Source organism: Excalfactoria chinensis, chromosome 11, assembly GCF_039878825.1.
Source record: "Excalfactoria chinensis isolate bCotChi1 chromosome 11, bCotChi1.hap2, whole genome shotgun sequence".
Classification (NCBI taxonomy): Eukaryota; Metazoa; Chordata; class Aves; order Galliformes; family Phasianidae; genus Excalfactoria; species Excalfactoria chinensis.
In genome coordinates, this window is record NC_092835.1 from 4,789,922 (window position 1) to 4,813,523 (window position 23,602).

Sequence of the window (23,602 nt, forward strand, 5' to 3'; positions counted from 1 at the left end):
TGTCGACAGTATTGAAAGCAGTTCTCTAGCACTGAAGCAAGCTCAAGAGGCTGTATTTATGTTCCCAGGCTGACTTTAGGGCTGTTGCTGGCAAGCTGTCAATAATGAAACTTATTAGGCAGGGAGACAGCTTGGAATCAAGAGTTGTTTGAGCCGTTTGCTTATGAATGGGACACAAAGGTGAACAGAATGAACTTTCAGCTTGTTTAGCAAACGGCAACATGGTGAAGCATTTCTCTCAAGGTTCCTCTGTTCTGAGGGCCTGGCTGTGAATGCACCAGGTAGCTTTGTCATGCGAAATCCTCCTCAAGTCTACAAGTATATTTGCAGAAACTATTTCATAAGAGATAAAAGAGAAAATAAGGTTTCACTTCTTCCCTCTTACATTCCTTGAATGTTGGGGAGAACAGGGAAGTACTGTTTTCCCTGCAATAGGAAAAGTAACGATGCATTTCACATGAATGAGGCTTGTGGACATTTTCATACTTCACAAAAGTGGGTTAAGAGGCTTTGGTGTATTGTACCGGGTAATTACTGTGTTGTGTATTACCAACAGGTAATCCTAGCAGACTAGAGAGCAAGGAATTTTGTTATAATATTTCTGCTGAAGTGTAACTTGCAGAGAAATTAAAATAGCTTTCAGAAATTTGATGTCCAGAGGAAAACGGTCTACTTGTGTGAGAAGTATATTTCTTACAGCATACAAGCCATGCTTAAAGGTTGAAGTGGTCCAAGGGAAGAAAATGTGAAAAAGAAATGAATAGAAAATGAATGGACCCCCAAGGGGTCTGACTAAAAACTAAATCACAGTTTTTTTGGGAACATTTCCTTCTCTCCAGATGGCTGTGTGTTAGGCTAAGGGGAACTTGTTATTAAACAAAGATGAGCAACTGGCTTACCGTGTCTCATATTGTGATTCAAACCTCATATACAGTCACAGCACTTGATGTATAGCTGGTACCCTATTTATTAGAGATGGATTGCTTTCCAAAAGCCCTCTAAATGTAAGTTTTAGTCAGCCCTCAGAAGGGCAGCAGATCTGATTATAGACATACAGTTTCTGGATCACAGTTGTGGTGATTTGTTTTGTTTCAGATTTCACTAACTCCAGCGGGGAGCCTACCCTCCTCAGTTAATGCTAGGAATGGTCTTGGCCCCTTTTGTTTGCAGTGTGAGGGCTGGTTGCCAACGTGCAGTTCTAAAGTCACATTTTCACTTGCATTCTGGGCAATACCTCCCACATTTTGGACTCTGCAGTACTCAGCGTAAATGGTTCCTTAGAGCTACTTTGGCAGCCAAAAAGAGCAATATTGTATTTAATTTCTGGCACTGCCACTTACTGGATTGTCAACACAGCTGTAGCAGACCTCCAGGTCTGGTTATATCTGGCTAAAGCAGAAGATCACTACATTTCAAGATTGGACCCCATGTAATCCATGCCACTCAAGATCTGGTCTGGGGTAGCTGAGCAGAAATGTAGCTCCTTTCTGCCAAAGGTATTTCATCAATGAATTCAACATTGTTCTGGAGGAAAGCAGGAACAAAGCTGAATTCCTGGAGAAGTTAGCCTTTGTGAGGCATTACCTTCTTCCAGTAGGGTCTACCAGAAAGGTCTGCGGTGTACAACTCAAAACTTTATTTTCTTGAGAAAAGAGCAAAACCAACATTTGTTCTTTGGAGTCATTAGTGAATGTATTTGGGTCAGAAAAATCCCTTTCTCTGAAACAGTGTTGGAAAGATGTTTCTAGTGGGTAGTCTAGTGGACAGAGCTGTGATTACTCTAGAAGCATACTCGTGGTCTTCTACATTACCCATCATGATATCCCTGTTGCTTGCCAGCCTCTAGACTGATTAGTGACCAGCTACCCAGTTTGTATAATGACAAGTTTACTTCTTTGTCAAGTAATTTATCAGTGCAATTTATGAGACGGTTTAGATTATTTAAAAGGAGAATTTCCGATGGTAGCTTCAAGCTCAGGTAAGTGTGCTGTGCTCCTGAAGTGGTTCTATATGCCCACCAGCCCTGCTCCCAGCAACACATTTCTGCTTCCTCATTGGTGCAGATGCCGTTGTTCATGTGGCTGTGTAGTGTGATGTATCAGAGCACTGATGTGGTTGGGATCTAATTGCAGATTCTTTTTCTTTACGTTCACTCTGCACAAAGGTAGTGGTGTGAATATGTTGGAGGCCTGGGAACCACTCATTTTACCAGTAGTAACCCTTATTCACCTTGACTTGGATTGTGTCCCTACCACAACATTAATAACCTAGCACACTCAAAGAAAGAAAGTACAGAGCACGTTTGCTACCAAGCTTCCAGTAATGCTTTCCTAGTGGTGCCACCACAGGAGTAGGTCCGATTTATGTCCAAAATGAGCATTTCAGAATTCATTTTCTAGGCAAAAAATGCCACAGCTTTCAAAGATCACTTTCAGCCCCAAGAAGCCATTCAGGGTAATTTATGCTGGTCTTCAGTAAACTCGGAGACATGAGAAATCCCTTGAACACGGGAGTTTCCAGGAATGATGTCTCCCTTGGCTTAGCTTGGCATGGGTGGTGGCAAACTCTGTAATACGCTGATGCTGACACTGTTGAAAGTTCCTTAGGGGTCTGCTTTAAAGTACAATGCAGCACACGCAAGAACTTTGTTTGCTGGTTTAAAAAGTACTGCACTGTTGGCAGTAAGGAAAAATGAGCCCAACCAAGCTGAGCTCCATCATATTGCTGAGTAAAGAAAGAACCTGGGACTCTACTTCTTGCTGAGCTCCACTGCATATTCCTGATTTAGAGGTTGGCAACCCTGCCCATGGCAGGGGCCTTGGAACCAGATGAACCCAAGCCATTCTATGATTCCATGACTTCCAAATGCCTCTGTTTGTACAGTGAGCTGTTTCTCTGTGTACTGTCAGGATAAAATACCATTAAAGATCAAGCCATGCTGTCGTACAGAGATGCCACTGGGGTTGCAAATGCCTATGCACCCCAGCACTGGGGATTTGGGCCAACAGAGCTATCGGAACCGAAGCTTGCTGGATTTTCAGCAGTGATCTACATAGGTCTGCATGTCTGATACCAACCAGGAAAAACTTGCTTACTGTTACCAGAGATTATTTTTAACCTTGGGCCAACCTTTGGTGTATCAGAGTTTCTCTTTCCTGAGTCAAGAAGTGACACAGATGCGGAGTGTAAATTGCACTGCAGAACACTCTCTGCCTCATGAATCATCCGCTGTAATGCTTCAGGAATGGACAAGCCAGAAAAGTACTGCAAGGAACAGGCATTTCTTGTGCTGTTCCCATACTTCCTGGTGTACTCTGCCATGTGAATCTGCCCTCCTGAAATCCATAAAACCCACAAGCAGGCTCGCAAGCATTTAATTTGAAAGATCTCTGTTTAAATCATTTTTGACTTGTGCCAGGACAAGCCTGTCCTCATGTTAATTATGTTCTAAGCACACAAAGAGAGCTAGCGAAAACATCGCTTCATAACCATTTTTCTTTTTGTAAACACAACGCACTTAGATGTGCATCATTTAATCATAACAGAGCCGTATGCATGCAGCTTAGCTCTTGTGGAAACCAAAATTAGCTAGAAGACATTTTGGCCAATTGCTGAAATGTGTGTGTATGGGCAAAAGTGCTCCAAGCACTCCAGATGGGTACGAGCTCCCAGGCCTTGCAAAAGTAGAAGAAAGTTCATGGCAGCAGTGCTCCCTGTGCTGGCTACACTGCATCAGATACATCCTAGATGCAATTTGAAAGTGAAGCTCACTGCCTGGTGGGGTTGTTTGCTGGCTCTAGAAGCTAGTGGGTATAGGTCAAAGATGAATCTCATTTACAGGCAATTTTTGGGGTGTGTATAGCTTGTTCACAAAGAGCTGCTTCAGTTGTTTCAACATGACTCTTGAAATAAAGCAGAGGAGTGTTTCTTTATTAGACATTTTTGTATCTTGCAGATATTAAGAGCAAATATAATAATGAAATTTAAACCAATTCACCCAACCATGCTGTGCTTTAATTTGCATGCTGATCTCAGTATAACACTGGGTGCCTTGAAAGATCTGGATAAGGTACATGCTCAAGTCAGTGTCTTAGTAAGTGTTAGAGAACAGTCACAGCAGCTGTTACATCCAGAGGAGCTTGCTGTAGCATGCTCACCAGGAGCTCTAGGGCTGGATGCTGAGCTTGCAGTCATGTTTTGCCAGCAGGACTTTGCTGCAGTCAGAGGAGCTGTGTTCCAGTGGGAGTAGTGCCTGAACGAGTCCATCCCCTTTTGGTGCTCTTGGATACCCCGCTGCGCTTCTCTGCCAAAATCCAACTGATGGAGCATGGTGAAACCGTCGGGCATTCCAAGAAGTTCCTAAAAAGCTTTGGATAAGTTTAAGAGAACCGTGTGACAATCTCTGGGTAGATATCCTGCCACCATCCCACCTTCCTGTATTAAAGCTGTCAAAACCCGTTGAGAAAACTTTTAAGAAGTTACTGATACAGTTACAGTTTCCAAAATGCTCATTGCTAAAAGGGCAAATACACTCAGTGTTGCTTGGCTGAAACTATTAATTAATGGTCGGTTACAGAACTCTCAGTGGCTATAGAGTTGCAACACAGATTGGCAGAGGAAATAAACATTGAAGGCTGCAGCCCATCTTGCAGCCAGCTGTGGGCCACCAGCTGAATGCTCCCTCACAGGGATAATGCAGAACATACCTTGGTGAGATCAAAAGGTCTGCTTCCACGATCCCTTCCTTTGGGTGGGATTCTGCTGATTTTTACAGTAATTACTTGTCCCACAATCAGTTGGAGAGACTTAATATTTTTTTCCCTCTGGCTACTGTGGGTTTTTGTTATCCAAGCAGGCCTCATCCTGCAGGGCTGGGCGGGTACTGCCAGAAGCAGTGGTTTGTACATGATGCCAGATGCACGCAGCTCCAGCACTCACAGCTGGTAATGCTGAGGCTCCTGTGGACAAAGAACAGCAAAGCAGAGAGGGGAGGAGAGGAGGATGATAAGGAAGAGAAAAATGATGTGAGAGGAAATAGGGAAAAGCAATGAATGAAGCAGAAGAGGAAAATGAGGAAGAAGACATTGGTGAGAGAGAAAAGGAGAGTGCAGCTGGGGAAAGGAAAGCAAATGCTGATATCTTTATCCCTTCCCAGGAAGTTCAGTCTAGGAGCAGCTCCAGAAGGCAGTGCTGGTAACTGATGCTACCTGGCCTAGGTCTAGCTTGATGCTGTGCTGACACATATCAGGAAATTAAGCCTCCTCTCTCTTGCTAGCGTTCCTGAATATTGATTCCTAATCCCACAACCTGGCCATTATTTGAAACTCAAGCTCTACTCAGAGGGGAGTGTTAAAACACAGGTCAAGGACAAGCTTGTCCTCCGTGCCTGCAGCAACTTAGCAAGTGCTTTGTGAAAGCCATTTTGCAATGAATGGATAGAAAAAAAACGCATATATATAAAGCATATTCAGCATGAATAAAACATGACAGTAATGTGCTAGCAAACTGTGATCTATTTTGACTGTGGTAACAGTATAAACCTCAATGGGTGAAGACAAGATCACAGTGCACCGAAACTATGAAGTCAGCTTAACGTGACCATGGTCCAGTCGGACTTCTCTGTCACTCCTGCCAGTTCCCTGCAATCTGCTGTGACTGTGATGTGCGTGCAGTGAGAGCAAAGTGACACATGAGCATGGCGTGACAGCCATGCCAGAAAGGATTTGGTGCTCGCTGCTTGTGGCCAGTTAGCCATGTGAATGCAAAATGCATGGGGCAGTTTGTGAAGGGCTGGTAGTAATCATTTGTGTGAATGGTTCTGACTGAAGAGCGTTTGAATATACGATACAGATTTCTCCTGTAGCAAACCTCCATAAACATTCAGTTATCACAGCTGTTGGCTGGAGGATTCACATTATTTAAAGGGCTTTGTGATATTTGATGCTGTCTGTTTTTGTCTTGGCTCGATACCGTATATAACAGTGGCAGATTATTAACAGAGATACGTTTGAAGATCGATATAATATAAAGATCAACATGTCCTTGAGTTTAGTGCTCGTAATTTCATAGGGAAGTGTTTTTTCCCTTCTCCATTTAGCTTGATTATTCAAGAGTTCTTTAACCATTACAACAGAAGCCTTTTCAGAAGAAGAGCATTTTTCTTTCACCCGAGTTGCTATGAGAACATGAATCATCTCTTTAGCACAATAGCAACAACTGTAGTGCTTAAGTACATCCACTGATTTTTTACTGTTTGTTCTTAGCTCTCAACTAGATAAGCTGTTGTTATTTCTTTCTTCTTGAACAAGCATAACATGATTGCTGAAGTAGAAGGAATAATTGGACCAAATAGTGAGGCGGTTAATGTAAACAGAAAGAATTCATCTCTTTCAAGTACAGTAAATTGTCCTCCAAAAATATGGAAATCTTGTCTATTTCTTGTTGTGCCCTAGAGCAAATTTTGTTGAGTTTGTTGTCACATCATTATTTTCGGACTCTGTGAAATTGCTAATGAGGAACAGGCTGCTTTCACTGGAACAGTTGTATGTGTTTAAGGCTGCAATAAGATGTATATGGACCAGGCTAAACCACTGGCACAGGAAAGGTTAACGTTCTCCTTGCACTAACCATCTACCACAGGTGTTTGTGCTCACTGCATTTGTTACCAGGGAGCCCAGTTGGGTGAGGCTGGAGCCAGCTTCAGCTGCAGTGAATTAGCTCCTGAGCAAGAGATTATAAACCATGTAATCTGGCATGCAAGGCTCTTTTTGGTAGCTGAGGTAGAAACAACTGCTGTACTGGAGGAAGATAATGCCAAGAACTCTTTTGCTTGATCCTTGAGGCTATGAGCTGTTGCTTTAGATGACCTTGGGAATTGTAAGCATGACTTTACATTTCTTAATTGACCAGTAAAATTAGTTATTCAGCCTGTGAGACTGAAGGTAATTGAATGTTATTTATATATTAATTTTGGGGTTTGGTTTGCTTTGAGGTAAGTGGTTTCTCTAGAAAAAGCCCCTTGAAGAGCAAAGGTTGGTGGATATATTTTAGTAGTGTGTTGGGGTTTTCTAGCTATTGCCTTTCCTCCTAAAGCCTACCTGCTCCTGCTCTCTAACTATGGAAGGTGTTTGTTGAAATCAGTGTTTACTGTAGATGAGTGAGTCAGCAGAGATGAAATTTGTTCTAGATAGGAAGAGACAAGTTACTGGGAGATGTCTTTACAGCACTTAAATGATTTGAGGCTAGTGGCCCACACTAGGACTTGTGTGCTTCACTTTAAAGGGAGCTTCTGTTCCATCCTCGTTTGGCACCTGTGGTTTGTTAATCTGCTGCTTCTTTTAAAGACAGGAGTAAATGCTGTGTGAATATATTTAGGCAGGTGTACTGTCTAAAGATCAGCTGAGACAATTTTCCCAGCAGCGCTCTTAGGTGTTAATTACTTATGGATCTATAAGTATGTACATCTTCCTACATACTTCTGTAGCACAGAAGAATTAGAATTAGGAAAAAAAAAAGGCTTATATTCAAGAAGTATTTCTAACAGTGTCAAATTATTATGCCAATAAAACATGTAGAATCTCTTCAAGATCAAACAGGTGTACTCCTGGCTTTGAATGTATGAAAGTAACAGCTCTGACCCTGGCTAAAGTAAATTAATACAACTCCATTGACTCCAGGGAAGAAACATGGATTTATACATTGTGATGTATCTGTTCTTACTACTTGATGATAAAATCTAGAGATTAGGCTCCTTCATCAATTTTTGTCTAAGAATTAAAGAGAGAAAAGATAATAGGGCTATGAGTGGGGATATGATTCAGTATTATTCTGTTCTTAAACTTCTAACCTCAGGGAATAGAGGTCTGAATACTTGCCATGGATCTTCCTTAGGTTTGATGAAGTGCTTTACCATTGTATTTAATTGTTTGCACCTAGTATTATACTGAACAGAGATTATAAGCAATTAAACAACAGAAGAGCACTGCAATGACTTTTGTTTTGGGTGCCTCATTAACTTGTATTATGTTGTTAATGTAGGGTAATCCACTGACATTATTTAAACATAAAAATTTCTAGGTAATCTCATAGAACACACTAAGCTTCTAATCACCATTTTTTTGATACTTCCTGCTCATAACTGTGACCTGATGATGTTATTTTTATAATGAAATCTGATTTTGGAAAGCTTTGAGGGTCCTATTGCTTCAAGAGTAAGAAAGCAGAGGCGGTCAATTACCTTAACGGAAATAAAACCTTAAAAATCTAAGTTAAGAAATAGTGAGTATAGTATCACAGTATCATGCGAGTTGGAAGGGACCTTAGAGGGTAGTTAAGTTTTGGGGAATTAACTAGACTTTGATGGTTTAATCATAACTTGGGCAAGTTGATTTCAAATGCAGAATTACAATGAAATGTACAATGATTTAGTGATAATCTGACATTGCTGCTCTTGAACGATCATACACTGCAGTCAGAATTTTCTTTTGTTCTTTAATTTAGTGAGAACTCAGTTGTGGAAACTCGTTCTATTGCTGTGTGTGTGGGCCTTGTTGCATCTCAACAAAATGCTTGGCAAAGCTTGAGCCAGCTGTTGAGGAACTGGGACTGATCCTGATTGCCCTCTTTAGAAGCAAATTCCTTGGGGCAGGTCACACTTGTTGCAGCCATACATAAATTTGTCCTGGTAGCATATAGGTAAGGATGGTTTCACAAAGCTGTGATAACCTTTCCTTATGGCTCATAAATATCTGACTGCTCTAAGACGTGCTTTAGGAAACCAGTGGAATCCTCTGGTCACTGTTTTATAAATATATAGCATCTTCCATCATTTATGATCTTTTTAAGAAAAAAAATCTGTTTGAAATTAGGTATTAAGAACACTGCTTCAGGCCTGAGCCAGAATTGAATGACTATGAACTGCCAGTGATGACCAGTTTTCTTCAGGGATTATGGCTTTGATTATGGACATGATTTACCTAATGTGTAGTTTATATATACCCATGTATATATGTCATTAGCAAAGCTTGACTTTTGTTTGTGAAATCTGACATGCAATCTAAACTGTTTTGTCCCTCCTTATCAGTGTGTATAAACTCTTTTTATGTGAATGCTAGTAGCAATTATAGTATTCCTGAAGCCTGATAAAGACTTAAAGCAATGCTGAAATCCATAGAATGGCTTCCGTCTCAGTTCACCTTGGACGTAGCAGGGCTGGTGGAGCTTGTGGGATGCAATTTCAGGCTCCAAAACTAGGCTGATGCATGGCTTGAACCAGCTTTTCCCTAGGAGGACTGCCTGTTTTCTAGAAGTATTTTGTACATGAGCAAAAGGTGATGAGTCTCTGCCTCTGTGGTGCCCTCTGGGTGGGTGCAGAGCAGTGCAGCCCAGCCCTGTGATGCACCAGCACTTCTGCCCTCCAGCTGCATGGTGCTGAGCTCATTGCACGTGCTGCTCCTGTGAGATCCCTGCTGAGCTGGAGATACAGAATGTCTTAAAGGCTCCATTACAAAAATAAATCTTGCTGATTCCAATCCACGGAAACAAAAATTAACAAACTCACAAAAATTAACAAACTCATTGCCAGCAGGATCTTAATTTGATTTTTTTATTTTTTATTTTTTTGCTCTTCACGGGTTTAGAGACATGTTCATCTTTAAAATCTCTGCATAATAACAGAACTGTTTTTCCCACCCCTTGTACATAAAATGTTTCTGACCATCTGAGTGTAATAATGAGGCAGCTGTACAGCTCACTTTGTTTATACCTATTTGGGCTCAGACCTGTTGCAGTGTCCTCTGGATGAACCTTTCTCATCCCAGACCCTGCGATTTGATGTCTGCTCCAAGCATTGGTTGAAGACCAAGTTTCAGCAGTTCATTTACTCGATGTGAAATTCAGTGGATCTAAATCATCACCTTTTTGGTGAGACTTGGCAGTTTGGGGCTTGGAGGTCTTGTGGCTTTGTTTTAAGTAACGGCTGGGGCTGGGCTTCAGCCTTTGGCTTTCAGACCTGTCGGTACATTGTATGGACTTGCCAAGTAAATCACTACAATTTATGTTATCACAAACCATTGCACGTTTTTTTTTACAAGAACAAAGTAGGAGAACTATGTAGGTGTGTATTAAGCAGGCAAAAATTGGACAGAGGGTCTCAAATAGTTTGAACTGGTATTGGCTGATTTTAAAAAGCTTTCATGTACACTTCGGCTGGCTTTTGGTTTATTGTAATTGTCAGCAGGGGGTTGTTCTCCTCTAGCTCTTGTGCTCATGTTTGAGTGTGCGTTCTCTGTGGAAACCTTCAGCTGTAATTAGTGTTCGTGTAACAATTATTTTTGCTGTGAAACTGGCCCCACCAAACTATACTGTAATTTAATGAGGCTGTTTTTGTCTTTAAAATGGAAGGGTCAGCTTTAACTGTATGGAATCTGGTCTAGATACTCAGTCTTCTTTCTCTTTTTTTGTTTTTTAGTGTTCAGATGGATCAGCTTTTCCCCCTACTCAGGGTTACTATCAGCCAATGTGGATGACAGTCTAGGACCTCGGCCTGAGAGATGCATAGAGGTATGTGAAATTACAATGAGAATTACTGATGACCATGTTGCTTTGCATGCAGAAAAAGATAACACCCATTGTTCTGCTGAAATGAATGTGAACTTAGAGGTTGTTAGCCTGAGATGACTGTAGCTTTACTGTGGTAGTCTGGCTTGTAAATTTTTATCCTGCATATGAGCCCATGTATACACACATAACACAGCCTTAACCGGGTTATCACAAATACAAGCTAGTACTATAAAAATGAAACTGAATCTGAACTTAAATACGTGGTGTAAGTGTAATGCACTTAGCTTCCATAGCACAGTTGGGCTCCTATGGTAACGATACACTCTTAATTTAGCTTGAGAAATCAGCACACTCATTGTGTTGATGGTATGACCTAAACTAATCTTCTGTCCAGAGTTTAAAAGATGAAAATATTCAGAAAACTAATCTAGAGCAATGCTGATGGCATATGATGGTTGAGAGGCTGGAACGCTATTTAAAAATATTGTAATGTAGCTGATGTAGGATTTTCTGTATTGCAGCATCAGTCATCTGTTATTTGCTTCAGAGTGTATTTACATGAAAGAATAAGGCTTAAAAAAAAAGCAGGTTTGTCAGTAATCATGGTACAGGTTTTCATAAATGCTGGTGATAGTTTTCTGCTCCTGTTTTTTATTTTTTTTTCCTTGCTATTACTGGGTTTATGAAATATATAAGATGTATCTATGTGGAACATAATGAAACCTGGCATTTCCTTTGGTACTGCTTTTCACTTCTCTAAGTCAAGTCGGAGTGCTACGATGTGCCCAGGCCATTTAATATTATTGTGCACAGTAGCTCACATAAAGTGAGTAAAACTTAGAGCAGGCCCTGTGTGCATCTTCCATATACTCCGGTAACAGATTGATGCTCAAAGCACACAGAATACATCCAAATGTGCAAAAAAAATCTGAACAAGAGTTGTTTGCTTTCTTGAGTGTAATTTTTCTTGCTTTGAGATCCTGGGCTACAACTTCCATTTCCAAAAGATTTTACTGGTTGTTTTTTGTTTGTTGTTCAAAGAGCTAATAGACTGTTATGATCTACCCAGTATATCTAGCTAAATACTGTCTACTGTATAGAAAAGTTGCAGTTGTTCCAAACCTGGTGATCTTATGGTATTGATACAAAATGTAATCTACCTAAATTTGGTGGTGGGAAAATGAATGGAGATGGCAACAGCAATGACAGAGAATCCAAGTGTTGTCCCCTGCCTATAGATACCTTGCACAAGTTTCCAGTACTGAAATATCTACTGTCGTGGAAAACTTGGCCACAACTGATTGCTGTAGTTTGCAGAGTAATCCTGTGTGCATCATAGGAAACCAAACTACCAACTGATTTAAAATGATAGCGTAGCATTTGGAAAATTCCTAGTTTTCCCACATAGCATCTTGGGTGAACCACAAGAGATGCATCTTACAGGACCACAGTCTGCTGCAGCAAACCTGAGGAGAAACCCCACTGACTCGATGGAAAATTCAAAGGATCCAGAAACTTTGAATCTTTTCTTTTTTTCCTCTTAGAAAATTGCATTGAAATAGTGTGGGGGGGAATTCCAGCAATGTGCAGATTGGGAATGTTAGGGAAGGCTGAAATTAAATCTCAGTCCAACAGAACAATGAAATCATCTGAAAACATTCCACATCTTTGTGTCGAATCCACCTTTCCCCATGTAATAACAAATGATTATTCATATCTTTACGCACCAAGTTGGTAGCACACTTATACAAACATTGTTCCAAACAGAAAGAAGTTACTTAAATTCCTTGTCATCCAGCTTTAACTTCCATTTTCGTCTGGAAAAAAGCATTGGAGTAACACAGTTTCAAACCTGACAAACAAATGAGATAAGGATATGTCACACATACTACCATGACAGTGGAGTAGAAAAGTAGTGTTTTAAGAAAGCTTGCCCACATTAGGAGAAATTGACTATTTTGTGCTAAATTTCAAGCGTCCTTTTTTCACTTGGATCTTTGTAGTTTTGTTTCCTTCTGAGAAAGGCAGGAATTCAACAGTTTGCTCCCCCATCTTTGTTCTAAGATACTGGCAGCCTGAGAGATCTTTCATACAAAATTGCACTTGGGATGAGTGCAGCTAGGTTTAACTACATATTAGGTCTTACCAAAGTCTCATACGAACCAATTGTCATCTGGTGTACAGTTTTCCTGAGTGTAAAGATGGAGATTCAAAGGTGCTATTCCTGGCTTTCACAGATAAGAAGTTAAACTGCTGTTCTCAACTACAATAATGGGATCCAGGTTTTTTGATGTGGCTGTAAGGAGGTGTCAGGCTATCAACTTGGTGTTCTTTTGGAAAGTTTCTAATGTTTTCTTCCAAAATTGTTAGATGTTAAAGTTTCTAACAATACTCACTAAATATGGCTCCTATGCTGAGCCTAACTGAATCTGGTTATTATTATACAACATAAAATGTATTTATTAGATGGGATGTGTTCATGAATGTCTCCATTTACCATATGTTTTCAAAAGTGCTTTACGCAGTGCAAGTTGAAAAGATAAATCTTCACAGTGAAACCACCAAGGGTCAGGTAGTCAGTCCAGCCTGATTCTTCAGAGCCAACCCCAGCCTAATTCCTCCAAGGTGCCTCAGATGCTGCTTGCATTGGGCTGCCTTCTTCCTTTCTCCAAAACTCCCTTTTGCTGTTCCTGTTTATTTAGTCTCTGTAGTTCATGAAGTTTATCCACCCAGATTTTACTTTTGGTGAGTTTGATAATGTTTGTGGAATCACGGTGAACTTTTTTCAACTGAAGACCAAAATGTTGGTGGCCTGAAGTTTAATCATTTGCGAATTTCCTACTGTAATCTTGAATGGAATAACTGCTCAGTGCAGCTTCAGCTGGGCTGCTGACCTTGTACAGTTGTGTCAGATGAACTTCAGGTTGCAAAATCCATGTTTAATTTGTTTTGTTTCCAAGCTGCACAGCAACATTTCATTGACATAGTGGCTGTTGTTGGCTCACAGCTACTGTGGTATTGAGCAGTGGGGTTTTGGCCTCTGTGTACTGTGGTGAGCCTCTTCAGTTGCTGTTCAGAAAACAATTGTTCATCAAGGCAGAAAGGTCAGTTTTGACTCTATAACCTGAGTGGGAAAGGCATATGGCTTTGTCATGCTGTGCTGCTAAGCAAATACTTAGTCGACTTTGCCATGGGACTTGTGCTGTTGGGAGAATAATGCAGAGAATGTTCACGCATTCAATTTATAGAAAATTTATTGAAAACTTTAAAGTGAGTGCAGTAATATACTTGTTTCAATAAAACCTGTGTTAGATAAAGCCAAAACTGAAATATACTGCTACTTAAACAGAAACAGCAGTCAGTATCCCACACTGGGTTAACTTCAATATTACATTCAGATGTCCTGAAAATGACTAATAGAGCAGATGGGACTATGATGACCAATTCCTAATGAAATATAGAGAGATTACAGTTGTTTATCTTTCATTATTTAGAGCCATCAGGAGTGGCTGAGGAATATAGAGAAAACAATTTTCACTTTTGTTTCATAGAGTTAAGGTTATACACCTTATGCAGCCTCCCTTGGAACTTCTCTGGTTATGGTACTCAGGTACCTGTGTTAATGTTACTCATTGCTAATAAAAGCAATGCTCCTTACTTTTTGACAGGCTTAGGGAGGTAGAATTCCAGCCTACAGTTAAATTCTGTGCTTTTCCAGTTTGTAGAGACTTTTGGCAGTAGGGTGAGATACATGTATATACATGTTGCATCAACTATTAGGAAAGCTTTGTAAATACTCCATTACTTATTGATCAAACGTTTATACAAATAAGTTGTCATTTAAAGTGGCTGTAATTTTTTTTTTTCTTGAAGATAAAATAAGCATTTCCCAGATGCCCCTCATCGTTAATATTAGTCTTCTCTCCCATATAGCCACTAGAAGATAACCAACCATTCTCTTTATGCTTCTCAAGTTTCCCAGACTAATGAAATATCCTGAGGCAGCCACATCTGCAGTTCTACCTAATTGTGGAATTGCAGATGGGAATAACAGAACCAAATGAACAAAGAGCCATCATTAGTAAAGCCACTGGTGGTCAACCATAGTTGATACTGGTTTGTTTCTTAGGCATATGCTGGTGTTTCAGAAGCACTGTATCTGTGGTTTCTTCTCTTGCTGAAGGTTCACTTTTAAATTTACAAACATGGAAACACTTCATAATACCAAATGCAGTAAGGCAGATGGTGACAAAACCAATTTAGTGATGTAAGGAGATGATTAACAGAGGGCAAAACGGCACCCAGCAAAGTTGGATTTCTAGGCAAAACCACTATCTGGATGCAGAGGAAACAAAGTAAAAGCTTTTATCTGTAAAAGTGACAATGGACAATAAAGATCAGAAGGTAAAGATAAATCTGTTTTACTGCCTTTGTGAGGATAGAACGAAAAGCAAGTGAAAACGCTGTTGAAATGAATAATGCTTTGAGTGGTGGAGTAGCTGATAAACATTCAAGTGATGTGAATTTGAACAGAATGCAATTGTAAAGTGTGTTTGTTTACTAACCTGAAGTCAAATTGAAGACTGTGTAGATCTTCATAGCGAAGGGCATTCTTGTGTGGATTCGGAGACTTTAAAGACAGCATTGCCAGAAACCAAAGCACTTTATTAAGTTTTTGGTGGAGAGTTGGTGCTGGTTATGCCGCTTTGTGTCCTCTGTCAGTCAGAGGAATCTGCACATCAAGAAGTGCTGTTACTTGTCTAATTGGCACAGGCTGAAGTACCAGTGAGTGCTGAGCAGTCAGGAAAACTCTTGTTTGCTAATATAACATTATACTGGTTAAGATGTCAGTGTGTTTCTGATAGATGAGCATTTGAAGGAGGCTAGTTCTGGATGTCTCATGTAGTATGTGCATATTATGGTTGTCTTGGCTGTCTGTCAGATGTGCCTCTGCTGTTGAGGCAGAGCTCTACTAAGCACTTAAAATTAGGCAGTACAGATTTGGGACATGGTATTGAGTGTGAACGTGCGAAGAACAAGGTGACCATCTTTAATGATTTTACTCGTCTTTTAATTGGAAAACTCATTTATGCTGAGTATAGATGAGCTGAAGTTGAAAAGAGCCGAGCTGCTCCCTCACTGAGGAACATGTAAAGGCTTCCAACCATGCCATAAGAACTTTTCTGCAGTGCGTGGTTACCTTGAGCTATGACTTCAGTTTTGCCCTTCACCTGTTTCCTACTGTATATTGCACCTGCTTGAAAGTCCCCTTGTACTGGAAGTGGAGCTGCATTGCACTGGTGCCTGTTAATAGGTCTCTTAAAAGGCAGGTCTGTTCGCTGTGGAAGCACAATATTTTTGCCTTGTTCCTGCTATGCATTGAGTTGATAAAACAGTGTTTTAGTGGTTATTTGTAAAGATACAAATGTGTTCTGCTGGAAACAATTCCTAATTTGAAAGTCGTGAAGGTTATATATTTCTCCCTAATCCCAATTTTCTTTAAACAAATAACTTCCCCTTTTTGCCTCCGTCCTCATGTTGCAACTAAATGAAGGAAGTTCAGTCATTAGGACACTCTGGTCTTCAATATTCTTGGTACAAAGTTATAGGGAAAGTAATCAATAAACATTTTTGTTTCTTGTAGCCTCTGGGCTGCTGTGCAGCTGCAATGGAACTGAGAGCAGAGATCCATCTTTAATGCTACTGTTTTCCCCCCACCAGTGGAGCTTATTAGCCAATACACATTGTTTACTCAAGGGGCCACGTGTAGCTAATCTTTATGGAAATAAAAGATGAAAATATTCATATCTAGCAACATCTAGCTAAAACTTGTTTTTTCCCATCTAAGTAGGGCAGGTAAACACATCCCTGATACAGAGTAAATCAGTTGTTTGAAGGATTTCATTATTTTCCCAGTTCTTTTCTGCACGTCTTGAACTAAGAAAAATAAATCCATAAAAAGAATACATTAACCTAATATAGGTGCACTGAATATCTTCTGCTACATTCTTCACAGTGTAATTCTCATCTGATTTACTTCAAAACACTGTGATCCCAGCTGTAGAACAGCAATAAATGTGAACTAAAAATACTTAGTTACTGATTTAAAAAGATGACTCTTTTTAATAGCATGAAATCAGCTGGGACCAGATGGTGTAGTACCACCTCATCCACACCCTTCAGCAGGAGAGCAACTGATGTTCTTCAAATTTGGCTTTTTAAAGAGATCCTTAAAAGCCAAGTAAAGGCAGGAGCCTTAGGTAAAGGATTGTGGAACCAGAAAATCAGTCATCAAATAGAACAGGTAAACAAAGCGTGTCTTTGCCAGCTGTTTGCTTCCCTGTCTGCCCAAAAGAAAAGGTGACTCTATTTGTTGTACTGGGGAACTTCCCTCACGTGAGCTAAAAGCAAATGCTATTTCTGGAAGCAGTGACTCAATGTGTACTGAGTGGAGATGGTGTGACACTTGTGCAGTGTTGATGTCAGTAAAGGGTAAGGATGTTCAGAAGGAGCTACCTTTGGTCCAGACCTTTGGACTGAATGATCACCAAGTGATTTACTTGAATCTAAAAGGAAAGATAAGGCAGGTCTCTAAATAAAATGCTAGATTACCCATAAGCAAGCACTGATAAAGTAACAGCACCATTGAAGTCTGCTGTGTTTGAGCTCATGGGGTTGGAAGTGGAGAAAGCATGAAATTTGTTGCAAATGGACCATGTATCCCCAGAATATGAGGATGGGCTTCAGATCTGCCTGGAGCTATGACTGTTTCTTTATGGAGTTCCCTGCTTATTTCCCTGCTCTTTGCTCTAGGTTAAAGTGCTTTTCCTGGGTAAGACAAATGTTTAGAAAACAAAACCTAGATCAAAACTGCTTGCAAGTCAAATGGCAACGAGGAAAATTGGATTTAGCTGAAGGATGAGAATGGAGAGAATCCTGCCTGTAATGCTGTGGAAGGCAGTCTTGGTTTATTTTTTGTCTTTATCAGATCAATGACTATGAAATGTGTACTAATCTATCAGAAGGGTAGGAAATAGGTAAGTGGTTTTAAGACTTCATTTGGTTAATGAATTAAAATGCAGAAGAAAGGGAATCCATGTGGATATACCCCCTTGGTCATTTATCATTGCAAGCACTCCTAAAAACCATGCCAAATTCAGGCTTCAGTTTATTCACTAATAGCCATAGGCAAATGAAATTAGCATACTGGTGAATAAATTAATCCTAGTCCCAGAGGTAACGTGTGTCCCTATGAAGCACTGAAGTACAGTGTGAAAGTTTTTATTCATTTATTTCACAGGTTGTGGATAATGCATCAGAGGTGAAACTGGCCATGTAGAGTAAGCAGAATGCCATCCAGGTGGCACCAGTATGCTGGTAAAGGATACCCTGAGAGGAGAGTATGGGATTAGGAATGGCAAGGAAGATGCTCAGCAGCATTCCAGCATACAGCAAAGCAATTTTACCATACCTTAACTTAAAAAATAAATATAAGTAAAGGTACTTCACTTCAGAATGAAGGAATTAGGGAAGTAGAGTGGTAGTTTGTGTTACTTATTTCATGTTTGTCCTGTTTATCAGTACTGGGGGCCCACCACACGTGTGGACAAGAAAGGAGAATCGGTAAAGCTGTTTTTTCATTTGTCTTTCAGTGAAACAGTCCTGAAAAGAGCGGGGATTCTTTCCACAGAGAAATAATGCCTGGTATCTGGTCCCCCCAGTAGTTCTCATATAGTGGCATCTAATTGATAAGAGAAAGAGGGAAAGGAGAAGAGAGGGATAAAGCAATTAACTGGCACAGTTAACTCTGGCAAGAAGCCCTTGAAGACAATATTATTCAAAAATTGTAGTAAATGTTTGTGGGCATTAAGCTTTAAAAAAAAAAAAAAAAACAAAAAAAACAAAAAACAAAGAAAAATAACAAAATGGAGCACAATATAAAAAACACCCGACTCCAATTACTGTATCCTTTCTGTTGGGAAATGTTGCCAGCAAGTAGGGTTAGACAAGGTGCAATGTTTGACAGCTGTAATTCTTCAAACAGTCACTGGGGCATTACTCTGCCTACGCCTGGTATTCCCTTGACTTCAGAGGCCCTTCCTGCTCCTCGCTGCTGGCACTGGTCCCTGCTGGAGCCTCTGCTGTGGGGTCATAGGCTACGAAGCATAGATGTAAGGGATAGGCATCCTCCTTTTACTAGCTACTGGTTTGGGAGAACAAAACAAGCATGGTTGGGCTGCTTCTTTCTTCCTTAGTTGTCTGTACTGCATATTTGGTTGGCAATGTGGTTTTTTGTTGTTGTCCTTGGGTTTTCCTCTAGAAGCCAAAGGTTACTCTGGTATGATCCTGTGCATAACAGAATTTGTCTAGTCTGACATCTTTGAAATATCAGGTATCCAGGAAAATATTGCTGCAGTTACTTAGTGTGCCATGAAATATCGTTTTGCTCTTACACTGAAGGGCCCTGCAGGAAAAAAAAAGAGGGGGGAGTAGGGGGGGATGGGACAGGACTGGTGTAGTGCACTCTTCTGGTATGAGAGAGGATTACTGTGCCCTGAGCAAGTTTGATGTCGGGTAGGTATGAGGATTAAAATGATAAGACATTGGAGTTTTATTTATCCTTGCCTCACGGTATTCCCTTACTGGTCTTACCATCCTGTTAATATTGCTTCTAATTGGGGATAACTTGAGTTTTCATTTTGCCGGGCATGCAGTGACAGCTCTGCTGTAAAAGCAAACATTCCATGTTCAGTGCAGTCCATCACTGTAAGCCACTCAGCGCTCTTGTTGCAGTGATATAAATGGATCTCCATGCAATGAGATAGTGATTAATGGCAGGTAGAGCACAGTGTGCAAAGACGTGGTGCTGTATTCCCTCCCCCCCACCCTTAGCAGTTGTCATTTAATGCACTCTATCAGGAACAGTTTTATGTAATAGACATGGGAAGATCCATAAAAGTAACATCTGAGACTGCAGTAGGGCAAGTATTGATTTATTTGTTACAATAAAATTTTTGTCATTACTATGCAATTGCTCCATCTCTGGAAGAATTGATAAATGCTGTTGGAAGCCACAACCCACTGTGCAAAACTTTCTTTTTTTGTCTTCCATAATTTCCTGTAACTCTTCTAAAGAATCATTAGTCCTTATTACATAGGCCTGGCATGCCACCTATTTAGATAAATGCCTGAACAAGTGTGCAGTAAATATTCTCAGCAGCTCATGTTTCAACTATATATGCCACTAATTAGATAATTTAGTGGCTCAAATAAGTAAATACAAAAGTAGAAGCAGACTTGAGAAAACAGTGGAGCAAAATTTTCTGTCATCTTCATGCTGTGGACCAAGATACCAACTTCTATATCGGGTGACTCGTGCTGTAAATGGGAGAAATAAGAAACAATGAGATAAGGAAAAACACACTAATTTGCGCTGTTAAATAGGTAAAACAGCACATGATCAGGGAATATTCTCAGTGTTGCCTCCTTTACATGGCATCAGTTTACCTGGATGGCATTGGCACCGTTTTTTGCCAGGGGCTCAGGGGATGTACTGTGTTGAGGGTATCCAGAACTTCAATATCTGGAGTCCTTTGCAGTTCTCAGAGCTCTTGTCAGAGGGAGAGCACCACCATCCCTCGTTTGGCAGAGGACAAACAGCCCGTGACTCACCCGAGGTCATGGCTGAAAACCCTCATGCAAATAAGCTGCTGCTGTTTGTTTTTGCCACTCTTTGCCTTTTATGGGAGGTAATGCAGTGCTTGAAAGTGCTAGCAGAAGTCGTGACCTCCACGTGCCAGGGAATTCCACATGTGGAATGGATGCAAGAAATACAGCAAATATTTTTCCCTTACTGGAAAGTTCTTGTTTTTGTAGAATTTTCCTGCTGCTCGACAGCTTTCCTTCCATTTTCCTTTGTACTTCACTTAGCAGCTCTGTCGGAGCTTTAGATTGGATTCCCCTTAGATGAAACCCATAGATCCTGAAATGAAGTATTCAGATCCAGCAGGGTGGGGGCAATAAATGGAAGTTGTTTATGGCACCTCAGTACCAGCTGTCGAGATCAGCAGTGGTTGGTAACAGAGTGAAGGCCCCTTAGACCCTTGACACAGTCCAGTCTTGGTTATCATTTGAACATTGATGTAGCAGATCATTATCAGTTTTATATTCACTGTTGTTTTCTGAGCTTTGGAAGGTCAGTTTTTGCTCATGCAAAAACATTTTCACAGTCATCTCTGATAGCTTGTAAAGCTCCAAGCTTCCCTTTTAGGAAACCTGTTTATTCACCTGTTTATTATCTTTTGCACTGCTTATTCGGTGCAAAAGATACTAAGGTCTGTCAGTGACACTGGAAAGGCAGCGCTCACACTGCTCAGTGTAAGCATTGGGTTTAGGATGCTTCACTGAATGAGGGGGGATGAGAGCACTGGAGTTAGACTGGGAGAAGCCCTGATGGTGGGTGCCACAGTGTGGTGAGGGGGTGGTGGGAGCTGGAGAGCTGAGGTGCTGCGATGAGCAGATCTTACTGTGTGCTAATCTGTGGAGGAGCTCTTCCTGAAAGATCCCCAGGCTGAGCTAGTACCAATGGGGTACTTTAAGGACAATGTTCCAGGCTTGACTCTGTCTTTTGTCATCTTAAGGGGTTTAAGGTGGTTTCAACATTGATTTTTCATGTCTGAGTCTTTTCCATGCTGGATTCTCATTATTGCTCAGATAACACAAACTACAAATATTTGTGGTTACCAATTAGCTGATAGAAATATGAGGATTGCGTGACTTGGTAGCTGGTCCCATTTGAGGATATTCAGTATCAGCTAAGGTTAGTATCCAACAACAGCTAAATGAACGCTCGAGAGAGGTCAATGAACTGCAAATAAGATTTCTAGATTCTTTTTTCTAGCATCAAGCTGCTCGAAATGAATTTTTCATTGCATTTTACAAAGGCTCACTAGGACTTTGTTGTCATTTGTAAAGTGATCAAGTCTGAGGCATTTACCAGTCCATAGTGCCCATACCCGTGCTGCTTGATATCAACACAAAAATATGCCATAAATAAAAGACACTGTTTTGACTCTAATTTTCAGTATCCAAGAAACATCCTAGCCAGTAGTGAGATAATTTCTGCTTAGCTCTGAATAGCTGGAAATATCATCTCCCATTGCTAAACATCCGTGGTTTATACAAAAATATAGATTTCCTTTAAGTGCTTTGCTTAAGTTGTATTTACGTTATTATTGTTTATGTTCCGAGAAGTCAGTAGGAGGACAGCATTGTTGCAGTTTATGTGGTTTCATGATTCACACTTGATGAGGTAGCTATCAAATGAGGGGAAAGGAACCGCTGACAAGTCTATAGACATGCTGTGCCATAGGACACAGGGATGGAACAGTGCGGCCAGGTTGATGTGTTTCTTGAATAGGTCATTTTTCTGAACATGTTTTTGTTTTGATCTGGTAAAATCAGCCTGCCTAGGAGGACATAATTTTCACCTAAAATGTGATTTTGCCATGGCTTTAATATACTAATCTGGTTAACTATCATCACCTGACAGTTAATAGTGCTTGGGATTTGCAAGGTTCAGTGTTTTGCAGAAACTCCAGTTGAATCTTCAGCAGAACACAACCAACCCAAACTGAAATGCAAGTGGAAGGATACAGGACTGTAAAGTAATGGCTGTGAATAGAGTAAGCAGCGAGTATTTGCTTCTTATGACAACGTAGTTGGGCAGATATGAATTATGAGTTTTCTCTCTGACCATCCTGATGCGTTTTTTTTCCTTGTGAAGTCATGAGTTGATCATATTGTCAGCTTTGTCCATGTTTTCAGAAAGAGTTTGGTAATCGATAGAGGGACAGACAACACTGGTGTGGTAGATGTGGTCAAAACAGACAAATAACAGCACAATCACCTGTGGTTAATCTCTTTTTTTATCTGAATCTCTTTGTGTTGGGGTTGCTTAGTGTGATCCCCTGATGATGCTCACTACTTTTGATGTCTTGACTGGGCTGTGCTGCTCTACAGAAAAGACTTGTGGCGTGTCCAGCTGCTCTGTTCTATAGAATGTTCACTTGTATATCTCAAACCTGGCCTGTGAGGGTTTTTAAGTGCATGGAAGGGTCTCTATAGCTCCAGTCCTGCACTGTGAAACTCAGTTCATTGTTTGTTGCAGATTCATCTCCATGTGTGAGTGCTATTTTGAGCGTCTCCAGGGAGGATGGATGTGCATAGTTTCTTAAAACTTCTTTCTAAAAGAAAAAGTGTGTAGGTGTATTTGTGGCATTTCATGAGGCTGATACGTCAAAGCAAAAATGCTACAAAATTGATTTTAATCAAATGATCTAAAACTCTCTGAAGTTTGTTTTTACCAACTTCATTGAGTTTAGGTTTGAGCTATGTTAGAGATCTCAAGCAGTTCAGATTAGATCACATAATGCTGGTAGATGGAGCTGGGATTTGTTTCTAGACTGGTGAGCTATTGGGAAAGTGCACTGTAGGGTGAAGATCTTCTGTCCTGTTTCCACGTGAAAGAAAAGATGGCAAGGAGTATGATGATAACTGATAAAGGCAGGACCAGATTCTTCACTGCTTTACCTCCCTGTCCAACTTCAGACTTTTCAGGTAATATACACAGTGACAGGAAAGGCAAAGTAGTTAAATGCTGTCATAGGTCAGACTTAGTGCTGAACTGCAGGAAAGGAAAGAGGAGCGTTTGCTTGTCTATCTTTTGTAGTAGTGTTTGATAGAGGCAGGCAGGGTCATTGAGCCTTTCTTTGCTCAAGCAAAGCTTGAAGGGAAGTGAGAGCAAGCCAGTTCTTGAAAACATCTTCCTTTTGGCTCTTTCCAACAAGCTTCATCAATGTGTTTATTATTGTTTGGATGCTTAGGGATCACTGAGTGGGGAGTTTATATCTCAGAGTGAGTTCACAGGGCTTGGACTCTGCTCTCTGAAGCTGGTGTCAGAAGCACTGCAGAGCTGAAGTGAACCATGATCGTTTCAATATCTTTCAGCTTTCCTATTTGATATCTCTCTCTAAGTCTTTGA

At 40.5% G+C, this 23,602-nt stretch overlaps 1 long non-coding RNA gene across 1 annotated transcript in view; it reads left to right on the forward strand.

The window, feature by feature from the left end:
- The first annotated feature begins 6,779 nt into the window (after positions 1-6,779).
- LOC140257465 (uncharacterized) overlaps positions 6,780-23,602 on the forward strand; it is a 101,982-nt gene continuing 85,159 nt past the window's right edge. Inside the window, exons 1-2 of the long non-coding RNA XR_011905022.1 lie at positions 6,780-6,876; positions 10,469-10,560. This is a non-coding gene — a long non-coding RNA (uncharacterized lncRNA). The remainder of the gene's footprint in view (positions 6,877-10,468; positions 10,561-23,602) is intronic.